The sequence below is a fragment of the Melanotaenia boesemani genome, chromosome 11 (genome assembly GCF_017639745.1).
Source record: "Melanotaenia boesemani isolate fMelBoe1 chromosome 11, fMelBoe1.pri, whole genome shotgun sequence".
NCBI classification, from domain to species: Eukaryota; Metazoa; Chordata; class Actinopteri; order Atheriniformes; family Melanotaeniidae; genus Melanotaenia; species Melanotaenia boesemani.
Genome location: NC_055692.1, coordinates 37,800,992 through 37,816,470, shown reverse-complemented (window position 1 = coordinate 37,816,470; position 15,479 = coordinate 37,800,992). Strand labels below are relative to the sequence as shown.

Genomic DNA, 15,479 nt, shown 5'->3' with positions numbered 1-15,479 from the left:
TCCTCCATTCTGCAGGTTTAAAGTCTCCTCCATCCTGCAGGTTTATGGTCTCCTCCATCCTGGAGGGTTGCGGTCTTTTCCTCGATCCTGCAGGTTTGTGGTCTCCTTCTCCATCCTGCATGGTTGTGATCTCCTCCTCCATCATGCAGGTTTGTGGTCTCCTCCATCCTGCGTTTTTTAGGTCTGCTCCTCCATCCTGCAGATTTGAGGTCTTCTCCTCCATCCTGGGGTTTTTAGGTCTTCTCCTCCATCCTGCAGGTTTATGGTCTCCTCCTCCATCCTGCAGGTTTGTGGTCTTCTCCTCCATCCTGCAGATTTGTGGTCTCCTCCTCCATCCTGCAGGTCTGTGGTCTTCTCCTCCATCCTTCAGGGCTGTGGTCTCCTCCTCCATCCTGCTGGCTTCTGGTCTCCTCCATCCTGCTGGTTTCTGGTGTCCTCCATCCTGCTGGTTTCTGGTCTCCTCCATCCTGGTCTTTTCTGGTCTTCTCCCCTATCCTTCAGGTTTGTGGTCTTCTTCTCCGTCCTGCGGTTTTTAGGTCTTCGCCCCCATCCTGCAGGTGTGTGGTCTCCTCCATCCTGCACATTTGTGGTCTTCTCCATGCAGGTTTGTGGTCTCCTCCTTACTCATGGTTTGTGGTCTAATCCTTTATCCTGTTGGATTGTGGTCTCCTCCTCCATCCCGTGGGTTTGTTGTCTCCTCCTCCATCCGGCAGGTTTGTGGTGTCCTCCATCCTCAGGTTTCCAAACCAACTACACAAAATCCTCCCAGTCCATGGCTCACAGAGGTTCTAAGGGATCACAGAGCTGGACTCAGAGCTGCAGAAAGAAAGTGGCGCAAATCAAAAGAGAACACTGACTTCTCTGAGTACCAGCAAAAACATGCAACTTTCACATCTAGCTTAAAGGCAGCCAAGACAGCCTTTTATCAGAACCAGCTACTGGTGCCTCACTCTGCTCCTTCCGCTCTCTAAATGAGGATGAAGTCTCTAAACTTCTAGTCAACTCAAAACCCACGATCTTTCCTCTTGATCCTGTTCCCTCTGACATCCTGCACAGCATTCTACCTACAATCAAAACTGCAGTAACCCATATTATCACCTCCTCTCTTAAATCCGGTGTCTTTCCCTCTGCCTTCAAGCAAGCTTGAGTTACCCTGCTGCTGAAGAAACCCACACTCAACCCAGCCCAGTTTGGAATCTACCAGCCAGTCTCACTGCTTTCATTCATGTCTAAACTACTAGAGCGTGCCATCTTCAGTCAGGTCTCACAGTTCCTCTCAGACAACAACCTGTTACATCCATATCAATCTGGCTATAGACAAGACCGCTCTACTGAAACTGCTCTCCTGTCAGTTATTGATTCCCTACGGGTTGCCAGATCCACTGGTCAATCCTCAGTCCTTATACTGCTGGACCTGTCTGCTGCCTTTGACACGGTCAACCATCAGATACTGTTCTCCACACTCTCGGAGCTTGGCATCTCAGGATCTGTCCTCTCGTGGTTTATGTACTAGCTCACAGGACGATCCTCAAAGTATCTTGGCAAGGGAGCATGTCCAGATCACATGGGCTGACAACAGGGGTGCCTCAGACCTCGGTGCTTAGCCCTCTTCTCTTTTCACTATACACCTCCTCACTCGGTGCAGTCATTAACTCTCATGGTTTCTCCTACCACTGCTATGCAGATGACACTCAGCTTTTCCTTTCTTTCCCACCTGATGACACAACCATCTCAATGTGAATATCAGCATGCCTTGCTGATATCTCCACATGGATGAAGGATCACCACCTTCAGCTAAATCTGTCCAAGACCGAGCTTATTGTCTTTCCAGCCAAGCCTTCCTTACCGCCACAGATAAGTGTGCAGCTTGACTCTATCACGCTTGTGCCTACGTCTTCTACCAGGAATCTTAGTGTCATAGTAGACAACCAGCTGACCTTTAAGGACCACGTTGCCTCAGTTGCCCGGTCTTGCCAATTTGCTCTCCTCAACATCAGGAGAATCAGACCCTACCTGACTGAACACACGGCCCAGCTCCTGGTCCAGGCTCTGGTCATTTCACACATTGACTACTGCAACTCCTTACTGGCCGGCCTGCCTGCATGCTCAGTTAAACCTCTGCAGATGATCCAGAATGCAGCAGCACGTCTGGTCTTCAACCAGCCCAAAAGAGCTCGTCACACCGCTGCTAATCGCTCTCCACTGGCTTCCAGTTGCAGCACATCAGATTCAAAGCTCTGCTTCTGGCTTACAAAACAATAACCCAAATGGCTCCGGTCTACCTCCACTCCTTAATCCAGAGCTACACTCCCTCTCCACAGTTACGCTCTGCCAGTGAAAGATGCCTACTGCTCCCACCACAAGGTGGCGCCACATCAGTAACAGGACTCACTTCCTCTGTTGTTCCCTAGTGGTGGAACGATCTACCGACCTCCGTCCGGTCTGCAGAGTCCTTATCCACTTTTAAAAGCAAGCTTAAGACTCAGTTGTTTAAGGAGCATTTCTGCACTTAGCTTAACTCTTCTACTCAGAATGAGTTAGAAAGATTTGTCCAGCTCTTTGGCTCAACCAAGTACTGAATAAGCTGCGTGCAGTTATGCCCAAGATGATGTGATGAAATCATGACCTTGGTATTAAACAAAGGACTATTATATTATAGAGAGGAATAAATAAATAAATAAAAACTCTGCTTCTAGCTCTACACCTGGGTCTACCTGGACTTCCAGTAGTCTGACTACCACTTAATGATGACGTCCTTCCTGGTTGGTTTCTGCTGGTGCTGTTCTTCCTTTCAGATGGAAGTTGCTTTGGAGGAAATTTTCTGCTAAATGACTATAGAATAGAATAGAATATAATGTGTTTGTCCCACACTAATTGCTGTTATAAAGGTCATATTCTTGTTTTCTTTAAAATGTGGGGAAGCTAATTTCACCGCTCTCAGTAGTTTCTTTTTTTCCCCTAACCCATAGTCCCATCTTTCATACTTTCTGAAACTAAGTGCTCAATAACATTAAACCCAATTATTGGTGTCAGCTGCTGGTTTCCTTTAAGCACTAGAACAGGTATGAGTAACTCAGTCATTAGCTGTCAGTTTAAATGGTATCTCAGTCCACCCCATATTTGGCATGTTTGTCCCATTGGCTGCTTCAAGATACAGGGTTCATTTGGGTTGATAAGCTCACTTAGATTTCTCATTGGCACCTCATTTAAGTCAGTGTCTTTGACTAATCTACAGCTCAAACCTGTGAGCCAGTGTCCCAAAGTGCTTCCGCCTTTTTGCTGCCTATAAAGCACCTAATTTTCTTCCCACTAACTGGTATTTTGTGTTTTGTCCTTTTCATATTGTTTCTTTCTGACCAGGTTCTCAGAGGACTTCCTATTCCTCTTATGAAAACTACCACAGGTGTAAGGTTTAGATTTGGTTTTATGTATTGCCCGGTGCCCTCCTTGGCACTTCTTGGTGCAGTAAAGGGCAGTTTTACAGACTGAACAACATTTTAAACCCTGAGTCTCATTTTGTGTTGTGTTGTTTGTATTACTGGTCACACCATGTCCCCCTTCTAGTTTAAAGACTTGTCTTGGGCTGGTTACACCAGCTTCTGTGCTTTACAGCCTGCCCTACAATGCTCACTGCTCCCACATCTAAAATAGTGCTGACAAAACTCTTCTTTTGTATGGTCTCTGTGATTTGGGACACCTCAGGATACCCTATTTGGCCTGAAATCTTAAAGTCTTTGTGCCACATGGCCAGGGATGCCCACGGAGATTTTTTAGGGGTGGCCATATGGTGGCCAGAGAAAATAGCAGGGTGGCCAAAGGTTATTAAGTCTATGATGCGTAACTACACAAGTCCATGTAGTCTGTTGAACAAAAATATAAATTGGGTCAGTTTGAGCTTATGGCACAGAAGAACTCCTGATCAGAAGAGTTCCTAGAAAAAGACTAAATGAAATGATCTGCCATTATCCAGGGAAGGCTATTTTCATTTATTACAGCCTTGGTTATGTGGGTGGGGGACCAAATTCAGCTAGGGGGTCTGGGGTTCATGTGTGGAAGTAATTTTAATACATATGGCAATCATTCATATTTACTCATACAAGAACTACAAGTGTAATCATTCTTTTATTTGTAAAATGCATTTATTCATTTATTATTCTCAATTACATCTCCTGACGTTGGTTTTCGTTTCCTTCTGATATAGAACATTGACGTTATTATTCTCCTGTTGGGTCATTGTGTGTGAGGACAGGCTGACCACTCTTCCAGATTCATGACGTGGGAGAAAGATGAGACTGATAGGCAGCTGATAGAAAACAGTTGTTTAGAGAATGACAGCCTGATTGGGCGAGAATGGTGCCTCTCAATCTCCTTTCTCCTACTATCAGTCTGAGAGACTGATTTTCAGCTGGAACCAGGTTGAATAAAAACTGATGCTAATGATGCAAAGTCAGAGTCTCTCTCGACTTCACGCGAGTCTGGACGACACTCTGTTACGATGGACCAGACAGGTGACGGGTTCTGGACCCACACTGCAGACACTGAATAGCCAGGAGGCAGAGGATGATTAAGAAAAGGATTTTAATGTAGATGTGAAGCGAACAGAAATCCGTTTTCCAAATCCAAGGACCAGAGTGGTTGACTGCAGACTGGACGGTCGGGTGAGCAGGCAGAGTCAGACGTGAGGTTTGGATTGGAGCCAGAGATGAGGAAGTGGATCGGAACGGGGAAGCAGTCCAGGAGGTTGGCAGGCAGACGGAACAGGCAGGATCCAAGACACCAGGAGTCAGCTGTGTAACTGGAGGATCCGGCGAGGAGTGGAGAAAAGCCCGGTGTTTAAATACTGTGGTGGTGATGACGCACAAGACAGACAGAGGGAGCCAGACGCACACACTAGGATAATCTGGGGACACATATACACAGGGGAGACAGACAGGGACCCTAACAGTACCCCCCTCTCAACGGTCACCCCCAGGTGACCCACCGGGTTTCCCAGGGTGGTCCCGATGGAAACGAGAGACCATATTGTGGTCCAAAATGAGGCGGCAAGCAATCCAGGCCGGCTCCTCAGGGCCGTACCCCTCCCAGTCCACCAAGTACTGCAGGCCCCGCCCCCAACGCCGGACATCCAGAAGGCAATGGACAGTAAAAGCAGGATGGCCGTCAATGACCCGGGCGGGGGGAGGGGGTCCGGATGGAGGGCACAAAGGGCAGGAAGCAACCGGTTTCAGCTGGGAGACATGAAAGGTCGGGTGGACCCGCATGGAAGGAGGCAATTTGAGACGGACAGCAGAGGGATTAATGATTTTTTCAATGATGAATGGACCAAGAAAACGGGGAGACAGCTTGCGGGACTCACACTTCAATGGGATATTTTTGGCAGACAACCAGACCGACTGACCTTGGACGTATTGAGGAGCCGGCGACCGGTGCTTGTCAGCTGACCGACGGTTCCTCAGTGAGGTGCCCTCCAGAGCCGCCCGGGTTCGCCGCCACACGGCCTTGCAGCGCTGGAGATGATGCTGGACAGAAGGAACTGCCAATTCCCGTTCCTGGCTGGGGAACAATGCGGGCTGGTAGCCCAGGGAGGCCTCAAAAGGCGAAAGTCCAGTGGCCGAACTAACCAGAGAGTTGTGAGAAAACTCCACCCATGGCAAGTAAGAGCTCCAGGAGGAGGGGTTGGCTGTAGTGATGCATCGAAAAGCTGATTCCAGGTCTTGGTTGGTCCTCTCAGTCTGTCCGTTTGTCTGTGGATGGAAACCAGAGGAGAGACTTACGGATGCCCCCAACCCCTTACAGAAAGACCTCCATACCTGGGAGATGAACTGCGGACCCCGGTCCGACACAAAGTCTACAGGAATCCCATGGAGGCACGCAACATGGGATATAACTAGATCCACTGTCTCCCTGGCTGAGGGCAACTTGGGGAGTGCCACAAAGTGCGCGGCCTTGGAAAAGGGGTCCACGATGGTGAGTATGACGGAGTTGCCATCGGACGGAGGAAGACCAGTGACAAAGTCCAGGGCAACGTGGGACCAAGGCCTCCCAGGCACTGGGAGGGGCTGGAGAAGGCCGGCCGGAGGTGTGTGTGAGCTTTTGCCTCAAGCACAAACAACGCAGGCCCGCACGAAGTCCCTGACATAGGTGTCCAGGGAGGGCCACCAGAAGTGCCGTTTGATGAGATTCAGAGTCCGGGTGATTCCTGGATGGCAGGAGAATTTAGAGGCGTGAACCCACTGCAGGACTTGGGACCGGACTGAGTCTGGAACGAACAGGCATCCAGGGGGTCCTCCACCGGGATCGGGTTGTTGTTGCTGGGCCTGGCGAACCGTTGATTCAATCTCCCAGGTGAGAGTCGCAACGACCTTAGAGGCAGGAAGGATGCGCTCTTCACCTTGTGGCTTGTCCTCGGCGCAGAACTGCCTAGAGAGGGCGTCAGGCTTGATGTTCCGGGTACCAGGGCGGTAGGTGAGGGTGAAATCGAACCGATCAAACAACAGGGACCACCTAGCCCACATATGTCAAACTGGTCCAGCAAAGGGCCGTGTGGCTGCAGGTTTTTGTTCCAACCAAGCAGCAGCACACCAGATTTGACTGATTCAATCAACTGATCTCAGTCTTCAGACAGCTGATTGGTCAAACTGTGTGCTCTTGGCTGGCTGGAACAAAAACCTGCAGCCACACGGCCCTTTGCTGGACCAGTTTGACATGCCTGACCTAGCCTGTCTGGAGTTCAGCCTTTTAGCGGTCTGAATATAGGTCAGATTTTTGTGGTCAGACCAAACCACAAAGGGCTGGGAAGCGCCCTCTAACCAGTGTCGCCACTCCTCCAAAGCCATCTTGACCGCCAACAGCTCGCGATTGCCGACATCGTAGTTGGACTCGGCAGGCGAGAGTCGGCGGGAGAAAAAGGCACAGGGATGCAGCTTGCCGTCTGAGCCCTGCCTCTGGGAAAGGACTGCCCCCACCCCTACATCAGAGGCATCCACTTCTACCACAAACTGCAACTCCGGGTCGGGCTGGACCAGAATCGGTGCCGAAGTGAACAGCGCCTTGAGCCGTCCAAAGGCACCATCTGCCTCCTCGGTCCAGAGGAACGGACGGGACGGGGAGGTAAGTGCAGTTAATGGCACTGCCACCTGGCTGTAGTTCCGGATGAAACAGCGGTAGAAATTGGCGAAGCCAAGGAAACGTTGCAGCTGCTTCCTATTTGTGGGGGTAGGCCAGCCCACCACAGCCGTGATCTTCCGTGGGTCGGCTTGAAACTCACCCCCTTTTAAGATGAATCCAAGGAACCCAACCTGAGAGACATGAAACTCACATTTCTCCTTTTTCACATACAACTGGTTCTCCATCAGCCTCTGCAACACCTGTCGGACGTGGACCTGATGATCGGCCAGGTTTTTGGAATAGATCAAGATGTCATCTAAATAGACAAAAACAAACCGGTTAAGGAAGTCACGTAGAACATCATTGATCATGGCCTGAAAAACAGCAGGGGCGTTTGTCAACCCAAAAGGCATCACCAAATACTCGAAGTGACCCAGATGAGTGTTGAACGCTGTTTTCCATTCATCGCCCTCTCGTATCCGCACCAGGTGATAGGCGTTCCGGAGATCCAGTTTCGTAAAGATGGTGGCACCTTGAAGAGGGGTAAAAGCAGAGTCCAGTAATGGCAGAGGATACTTATTTCTAACAGTTACCTTGTTGAGCCCCCGGTAGTCGATACAGGGTCTGAGGGATGAGTCCTTTTTCTTAACAAAGAAAAACCCTGCCCCGGCAGGAGATTTAGAGGGGCGAATGATGTCAGCAGCCAAAGAGTCCTTAATGTACTTCTCCATTGTCTCCTGCTCGGGTTTGGACAGGTTGTACAGACGACCAGAGGGAAGGGGGGCATCAGGAAGCAGATCTATGGCACAATCGTATGGACGATGGGGTGGAAGAAAGAGGGCCTTGTCCTTATTAAAAACCTCCTTCAAGTCGTTGTAGAGGGTTGGAACGCAGGACAGATCTACTGGTTCCACAGGCGTGCTCGAGGGTGGTGAGGCTCTCTCCGTGGGTAACAGAGCGGACCGTAGACAGTGTTCGTGACAGAAGAGGCTCCAGTTCTGAACCCCACCTGGGGACCAGTTTATTTGGGGGTTGTGTTTAGCTAGCCAAGGATAGCCTATAATAAGGGGTGTATTGGGAGTGGTAATGACCAGAAACTGAATAGTCTCCACATGGTTACCTGAGAGAACCAGGGTTATTGGAACCTTGTGATGGGTAACCTGGGCTAGCATGCGACCATCCACAGCGAGAGCATTGCGGGGCTTATCCAGGGCCTCAAAGGGGATGCCGAACTGCTCTGCCAACCGTTCATCAATAAAATTTCCCTCTGCTCCGGAGTCAATGAGGGCCTGGAGGGGAAATTGTTGCAGCTGAAAACAGATGGTGGCAGGAATCTGAAGGCGAGGTTGAGTCTTACTGAGATCTTTAATATGGTCTGCCAGAACTCCCAGTTTTACTGGCGGACCTGGTCTTTTGGTCGCCGAGGGCAGGCTGACCGAAAATGACCGGGTTTGCCACAGTACAGGCACTCACCCGCTCGAATCCGTCGACTACGCTCCTCCGGGGAGAGATGAGCTCCGCCCAACTGCATCGGCTCCTCAGGGGACTGCACGCTCAGAGACTCGGGGGCTGGGTCACCATGCAACGCTGTTGTGGGGAGAGTAGATGTAGTGAGAGAGAGAGGAGTGGTTCGGCGCTCGCGCTGGCGGGTTTGCAGTCGGGAGTCAATACAACAAGTTAAAGTTATTAGCTCCTCGAGGCCCGCCGGTTCCTCTCGGTATGCTAACTCATCCTTAATATACTCCCTTAATCCATGGTAGAAGGCAGCAGACAGCGAATCTTCAGTCCAGTCTACCTTGGCCGCCAGGGTCCGAAACTCCAAGACATATTCCTCCACAGAGCGCCGACCCTGAGTGACAGCGAAGAGGCGAGTGGATGCACAAAAAGGGACAACTGGAGCAGCAAAGACCCGACGGAACTCTTTAAGAAAGGCTGAAACAGAGAGACCTGAAAAAGAGCTTCCAGCGAACCTTGCCTCCGCCCAGGTTAATGCTTTTCCTCGGAGAAGCCCCAACATAAACTGGATCTTAGAGATGTCACTGGCATAGGACACAGGTTTAAGTTGAAAAAACAGTTCACATTGAAAGATAAACCCCTTACACTGAGATGACAAGCCTGAAAATGGTTCAGGAGTGACTGCTTGGAGGTCCTGTGGTTGAGTGATTCCGGAGCCGGACAGACTTGGCTGAGTTGTCGGAGCTGCTGCGCCCTGTAACGAGGCAAGCTGAGCAGTGAGCGATGAGACCTGCTGGGTGAGAGTCTGGTTAGCGGAGATGAGAGTCCGAATGTTGGAGTCGTGTTGGCCCAGCAAGATCCCCTACTGAGTGACTGCCTGCTGTACATTAGCAGTTCTGGAATCCAGGTCTGCGGGATCCATGTTGGCCGGATCCTAATGTTACGATGGACCAGACAGGTGACGGGTTCTGGACCCACACTGCAGACACTGAATAGCCAGGAGGCAGAGGATGATTAAGAAAAGGATTTTAATGTAGATGTGAAGCGAACAGAAATCCGTTTTCCAAATCCAAGGACCAGAGTGGTTGACTGCAGACTGGACGGCCGGGTGAGCAGGCAGAGTCAGACGTGAGGTTTGGATTGGAGCCAGAGATAAGGAAGTGGATCGGAACGGGGAAGCAGTCCAGGAGGTTGGCAGGCAGACAGAACAGGCAGGATCCAAGACACCAGGAGTCAGCTGTGTAACTGGAGGATCCGGCGAGGAGTGGAGAAAAGCCCGGTGTTTAAATACTGTGGTGGTGATGAGAGGATGAGGTTCTGGTGTGATGATCTGCCCAGGTGAGATGATTGCTGCTGCTGCTGAACTCTCCAGGTAGGAAACAAACATGACGCACAAGACAGACAGAGGGAGCCAGACGCACACACTAGGATAATCTGGGGACACATATACACAGGGGAGACAGACAGGGACCCTAACACTCTCAACTTCCAAGTGAAATAGTTTGTATTTTATACTTCTCCTGTAATAAATCTTCTAATTACTTTTACTTATTCAGACTCTTGGTAATTTTTCTATAACACATGCCATATGGGATAATATATAACATTATATTATCCCATAATGGCATATTGGGAGGGCATTTTGGGCATATCTGAACAGACTTGTTCCTCTCAATGTATATGGCGACTACAGCGTTGAACTACTCAAACAACCTTAATGAACATCAGCACACTGACTCTTCTCTCCATTAGATTGTACATTTATTATCAATTTGCATTTATTTACATTCTTATGTGTTTATTTCATCTGTATTTGTGACCAAAGAAAAAATTACAGGGGCAAAATGGCAAAGAGAGGGCCAAAATTCACTCACTCACTCACTCACTCACTCACTCACTCACTCACTCACTCACTCACTCAGGGATCTGCGTGACCAACAAGCAGTAAACATGGAAATTATTATACTCCAACCACTTATGAATGGAGAACCACTTGTAGTTGAAGCCCCGTCTCCTGTCGTTGTACACGGTCCAAGGGTAAACCTTTAGATATGGCTGTTTTGGTCCATCTGCTCGTGACTGGGACATGTCTAGAATAACAGAGAAAAGCATAAAAAATATAATGACAGGACCTTCTTTCAGAACTGATCTTCTAAACATCAACTCTACCACCAGAAAAACATCATCCTCACCTGCTGGTCCATGAGCAGGTCCACTACCTGGAGGCCTGGGCTGGTCGGGATCCAGCAGTTCTGAGTCCTCTACTGTAAAAGATATTGATCATCTTATGCAAATAAACAGAGCCTGTTGTTACTATAAGATGATTTAGTCTCTGAGTGTTACTACAGTCCCCAGATTACAACATCAAGATATCATTTTTAACTATTACTATGTAGAAAACTTACCAAGAGTCTGGAATGAGTAAAAGTATATGAGGTTTATTTACAGGAGAAGTATTGAATAAAGAATTACTTGCAAGTAATGAAAATGGTCGTCCCGACTCGCATGAAGTTGGGACAACTTCATCAGACGATTCATCAGAGAGAAACTGTTTTATTTAGTTGGTCCCCAGCTGAAGGTCAAACAGCAAAATAATAAATGAGGAATAGAAGACTTAGTGGCGCCACTTTCTTCCAGTTTTCAGACAACGCCCACATACCACAACAAGCTGATATCCCAAACAACTATTGCTATCTAGCAGGTGGAAAACCAGCCTTAACTCTGCCATATCAGAGCTCTGGAAGAAAGTGGTCAGTCTGACCTCACACACACACACACACACACACACACACACACACACACACACACACACACACACACACACACACACACACACACACACACACACACACACACACACACACACACACACACACACAATGAAAACTGTAACTTCAGTATTCTGTAGAATGAGAACACACAATATGAAAATGTAAAAGTGAATGGATTAATATATATACATGTGATTATTATATGAGTATACTATATGAGTGATTACCATATGCAGCAAAATTTCTTTCACACTATTCATCCCCAGAGAAATTCTTGTCAACACAGCACTTCACTCTCAACATTACACTATAGCTAAAGCTGGAGTAATAAACAAATAACAGTTATGGAGGAAGCACAAGGACGGTAATATTACACTCCAAGAAAAGGTCTAGGATTCAATCAACTCTGTGATATTGTTCTGAGAAATAAATCTAGTACAACTGACATCAGGGAAACATTTGCGGTTGGCTTAAGTTGCCTTCAGGTGTAGCCACAATGTCATTCTCTGTCTGATTCTTTCTCTGGCTAACTAGCATTTGCCCTGTGCTGCTCTCCTGTAACTGTCTCTTAGAGAAGAAGTAGGCAATATCTTTGAAAGACTTTCTCTTTATTTTCTGCAAAATTACATAACGTTAGCACACAGTGACTAATTAAATCATGATGCTATTATAGCAAATTCCTTATAATGTTAGCTGGCTGGGCAGTGGCATTCAGACCGCTAACGTTAACTATCATTAAAGACAAGTTCACAAGGTTGTTAGAAATGTTCTCCATCTAATGTAGATAAGGTTAATAATGTCTTTAACTTCCTAACCTGTGCAAACGCTAACTTATGAATGGCTTGATTTGCTGAACATTGGCTAACGTTAGCTTCGTAGCATTAGTGCATGTAACGGTAACTATATTGCCATTCATTCCAGGTCATCTACATCCAGATGTTAGCGCTAGCCATCATCCCTGTAATTATTTAAACCCCACCAACAGTTGGCAGAAAACCATTAAACTGAAGTGCTTGTTGTTTTATCATATACTTACTGACGACCCTGTTGTAGAGCTGATTGTGTCCTTTCTATTACCAGTGGCAACATCACTCTTTGATATTCCGGCTTCGGTGTCCTCGCTCTAAGGCCCTTTCAGTAGGACCCTACATATGAGGTGCCCTCTGTCTGCCTAATTAAAATACTTTTTATTTACTTTTTTATTAGCTTTTGAAATAGTTTGACATTCAAATATAAACAAAGTGTGCTGTGCCGTGTTAATAGTAAAAAAAAAAAAATGAATAAAAATAAAAATACAATATTTTCTGGGGTGGCCTGTGGGGCGGCCAGCTTTTTGTTCAGGGTGGCACTGGCCACCCCTGGCCACCACTTGGGGGCATCCCTGCACATGGGGCTATCTGGGGGTGCTGAAGCTTGTTTCTGTATTGTTGTGCTCAGTTTCTTATTCATTAGCTGATGTATAGCTTCCTGTTTGGCTTGAAGTGTGGTCTGTAGTGTATTTTCCTCTTTCTGCAGGTCTTCTCTCTCGTCCTCTTCACCTCCCAACTCTAACTCTGGCATTTTTGCGTTCTCAATTAAGTCTTTTATATTTAGCAAATGAGACAGCTGTAACCACACACTTTTTCAGCATAATCTGTGACAAGTGTGATTAGCTGGCCTTGAGTTTTGCCTGCAAGTTGCTCTTTTCCCAGTCCAGGTATTTGTATTTCATTGCATATGCTTAGCAGTTGTTCATCATTCAGTCCGTATAATGCAACTTTTTCTAGCTCTATTTTTTCCTGCTCCAACTCAATTACCATCAGAAAAGCACCACAAAACAGTTCAATGTGAGCTTCTGTTAACTGTGTGGAGTTGGGGTGCCCTCAAGTGGTGGTTGTGGGCACTAGAAGTACAACCTACTGCACGTGTTGACAGAACCACAGTGTGTTGTTGTGCCTCATGTGTCTGATGCCAGGGTTCGATGAGGGATATTCAGAGCCAGCTTCCACTTATGGCTGGCGGATTATTCTGACTAAACATCCCAGCGATGCCTCCAGAATATTGCGCCCTCCGCTCCATCAGTGTGGGTGAGGTGTGCGGTTACAGCTAATTGAAAGAGGCAGCCGACATTTTCACTCTATTTTGCTTTATTCCAATGAATCACGTTATCACTGTGCGAGCGAACAACACATATCTCTGCTGGTCAAAAGCATCAGGGCGGCCGCATGGATCAATGGTTAGAGTGGTCGTCTTGTAGCCTGAGGGTTGCCCATGTGGACGTGTCCCTGAGCAAGTCACCAAAATTGCTCCTGATGGGTCATGGTTAGCACCTTGCATTGCAGCTTCTGCCGTCAGTGTGTGAATAAAAAGCACTGTATAAATACAGACCATTTACTATCATGTAATCATCAAATTCTTATCAAGTTTTAAATATATTTTTTATATTTTTTTGTATTGTATTAGAAATACTTTTAGTTGTAACCATGACAAAACCCCTTTTTTTAACTTGTAACTCAACTATCAAATAACTTTTTCAACTGTGTATGATACACTCATTAAGCATTTTTTTAACCCGTCACATTGGCATCACCCAAGACAAACTCTCCAGTGTTTCCTCAGATAAAAACCAAGCTTCACGTCTGTTACGATCAACGTGTTGTTAAGATAAAATATTTGATCTGATAGCACTGATTTTATTTCTGAACTGGTCTGCAAAGTCCTTGCATGCAGCGTTTGATGCTGTCATGGAGGACTTGTTAAAACAGCCTTTATTAAAAGATCAATGGTTTTAAAAAGGAATTTTGGATTGTTCTTATTGTTAGTAATGACAGTGATGTATCTTGATCAGGAGATGTGGAAAAATTGGCTTTCAGGCAAAAACGTCTCTGGAAGCTGACTTGAATAATAAAAAGAAGTTTATTACAAAAGTTCAGACATCAAAACAGATTTCTGCAGCTAAATCTGGAGGTCCCAAAGCCAGAACGAAGACCTAAAGACCTGATGTGTCGTTCTGTCTTATATAGGGTTTAAACAAAAATTCCTCAGTCCTGTTTCCTCCAATCATAGAGTTTGCCTATAGGATGCTCATTTGCATAGAATGCATGTTCTTGTGTCAATCCAGTCTCTAGGACAGAGAACCTTATATGGTAAAAACTTGAGTGTGTACCATACAAATGCTATGCTTAGATACCTCAACAGCTTAAAAATGAAGTGTTCTTGCCCATTTGACTGTGTTATTGTAGATTTTGAGTTGTTCATGTAAAATATCATAATGGATTGTTAATTTAGTGTTACTCCATTTCTTCTCCCCTGCAGTTGCATTTTAGTTCTTTAGTTTCCTTGTTTCTCCATGGTGGGTTCAGTTTGCTTTTAACAGTTTTTATTTTAGGTGGAGTTGCTCAGTCAATAGCTGATTTTATTCTATTGTTAAAATGATCAACAATAAAATCATATGAAGCAGGTAAAATCTGAGCAGGAGTTTGGTTTAAAATATCAATAAAACCTGCAGCTACTTCAGCAGTAATATATTGTTTTCTCACAGCCCCCAGCAGGGCCTCCCGGTGGATAAAACTGGTGATGTTAAACAACACACAGTAGTGGTCTGACAAAGCCAGGTCAGCAACAGAGGACACACCAGTGGACAGACCATAGGTTAGGACCAGGTCCAAAAACACACCAGTGGACAGGCCATAGGTTAGGACCAGGTCCAAAAACACACCAGTGGACAGGCCATAGGTGAGGACCAGGTGCAGGGTGGGTCCCTAGACCATAGGTTAGGACAAGGTCCAGGGACACACCAGTGGACAGGCCATAGGTTAGGACCAGGTCCAGGGTGGGTCCTCTGGTGTGAGTCGACTGTGTTACATGCTGTTTAAAATCTATACTGTTTAAAAGGTTTCAAACTACTAGCGTAGGAATCATCACTGTTGTTGATATGCAAGTTAAAATCACCAGTTTTTAAAATCTTGTATTTAATATGGTTGATAAAATCTCAGAAAACTCCTGGCTAAAACAAGAGAGAGGTTTTGGTGGCCTATACACTGTAATACATAAAACTTGTGGGCTGCTAAAACAAATGCCCTAAGCTCAAATGAAGAATAATTTTATAATGAGGGTGTTTTTATTGAGATTGATCAATGAGCAAAGTAAGCCGTTTCACCACCTTTC

The 15,479-nt window shown here is 46.7% G+C and overlaps 1 long non-coding RNA gene across 1 annotated transcript; it reads left to right on the top strand.

Moving 5' to 3' along the window:
• Positions 1 to 14,917: 14,917 nt before the first annotated feature.
• On the top strand, positions 14,918 to 15,254 carry LOC121648742. The gene is made up of 2 exons (XR_006012024.1): positions 14,918 to 14,974; positions 15,096 to 15,254. It is a non-coding gene; the product is annotated as an uncharacterized LOC121648742 (long non-coding RNA).
• Positions 15,255 to 15,479: the final 225 nt, after the last annotated feature.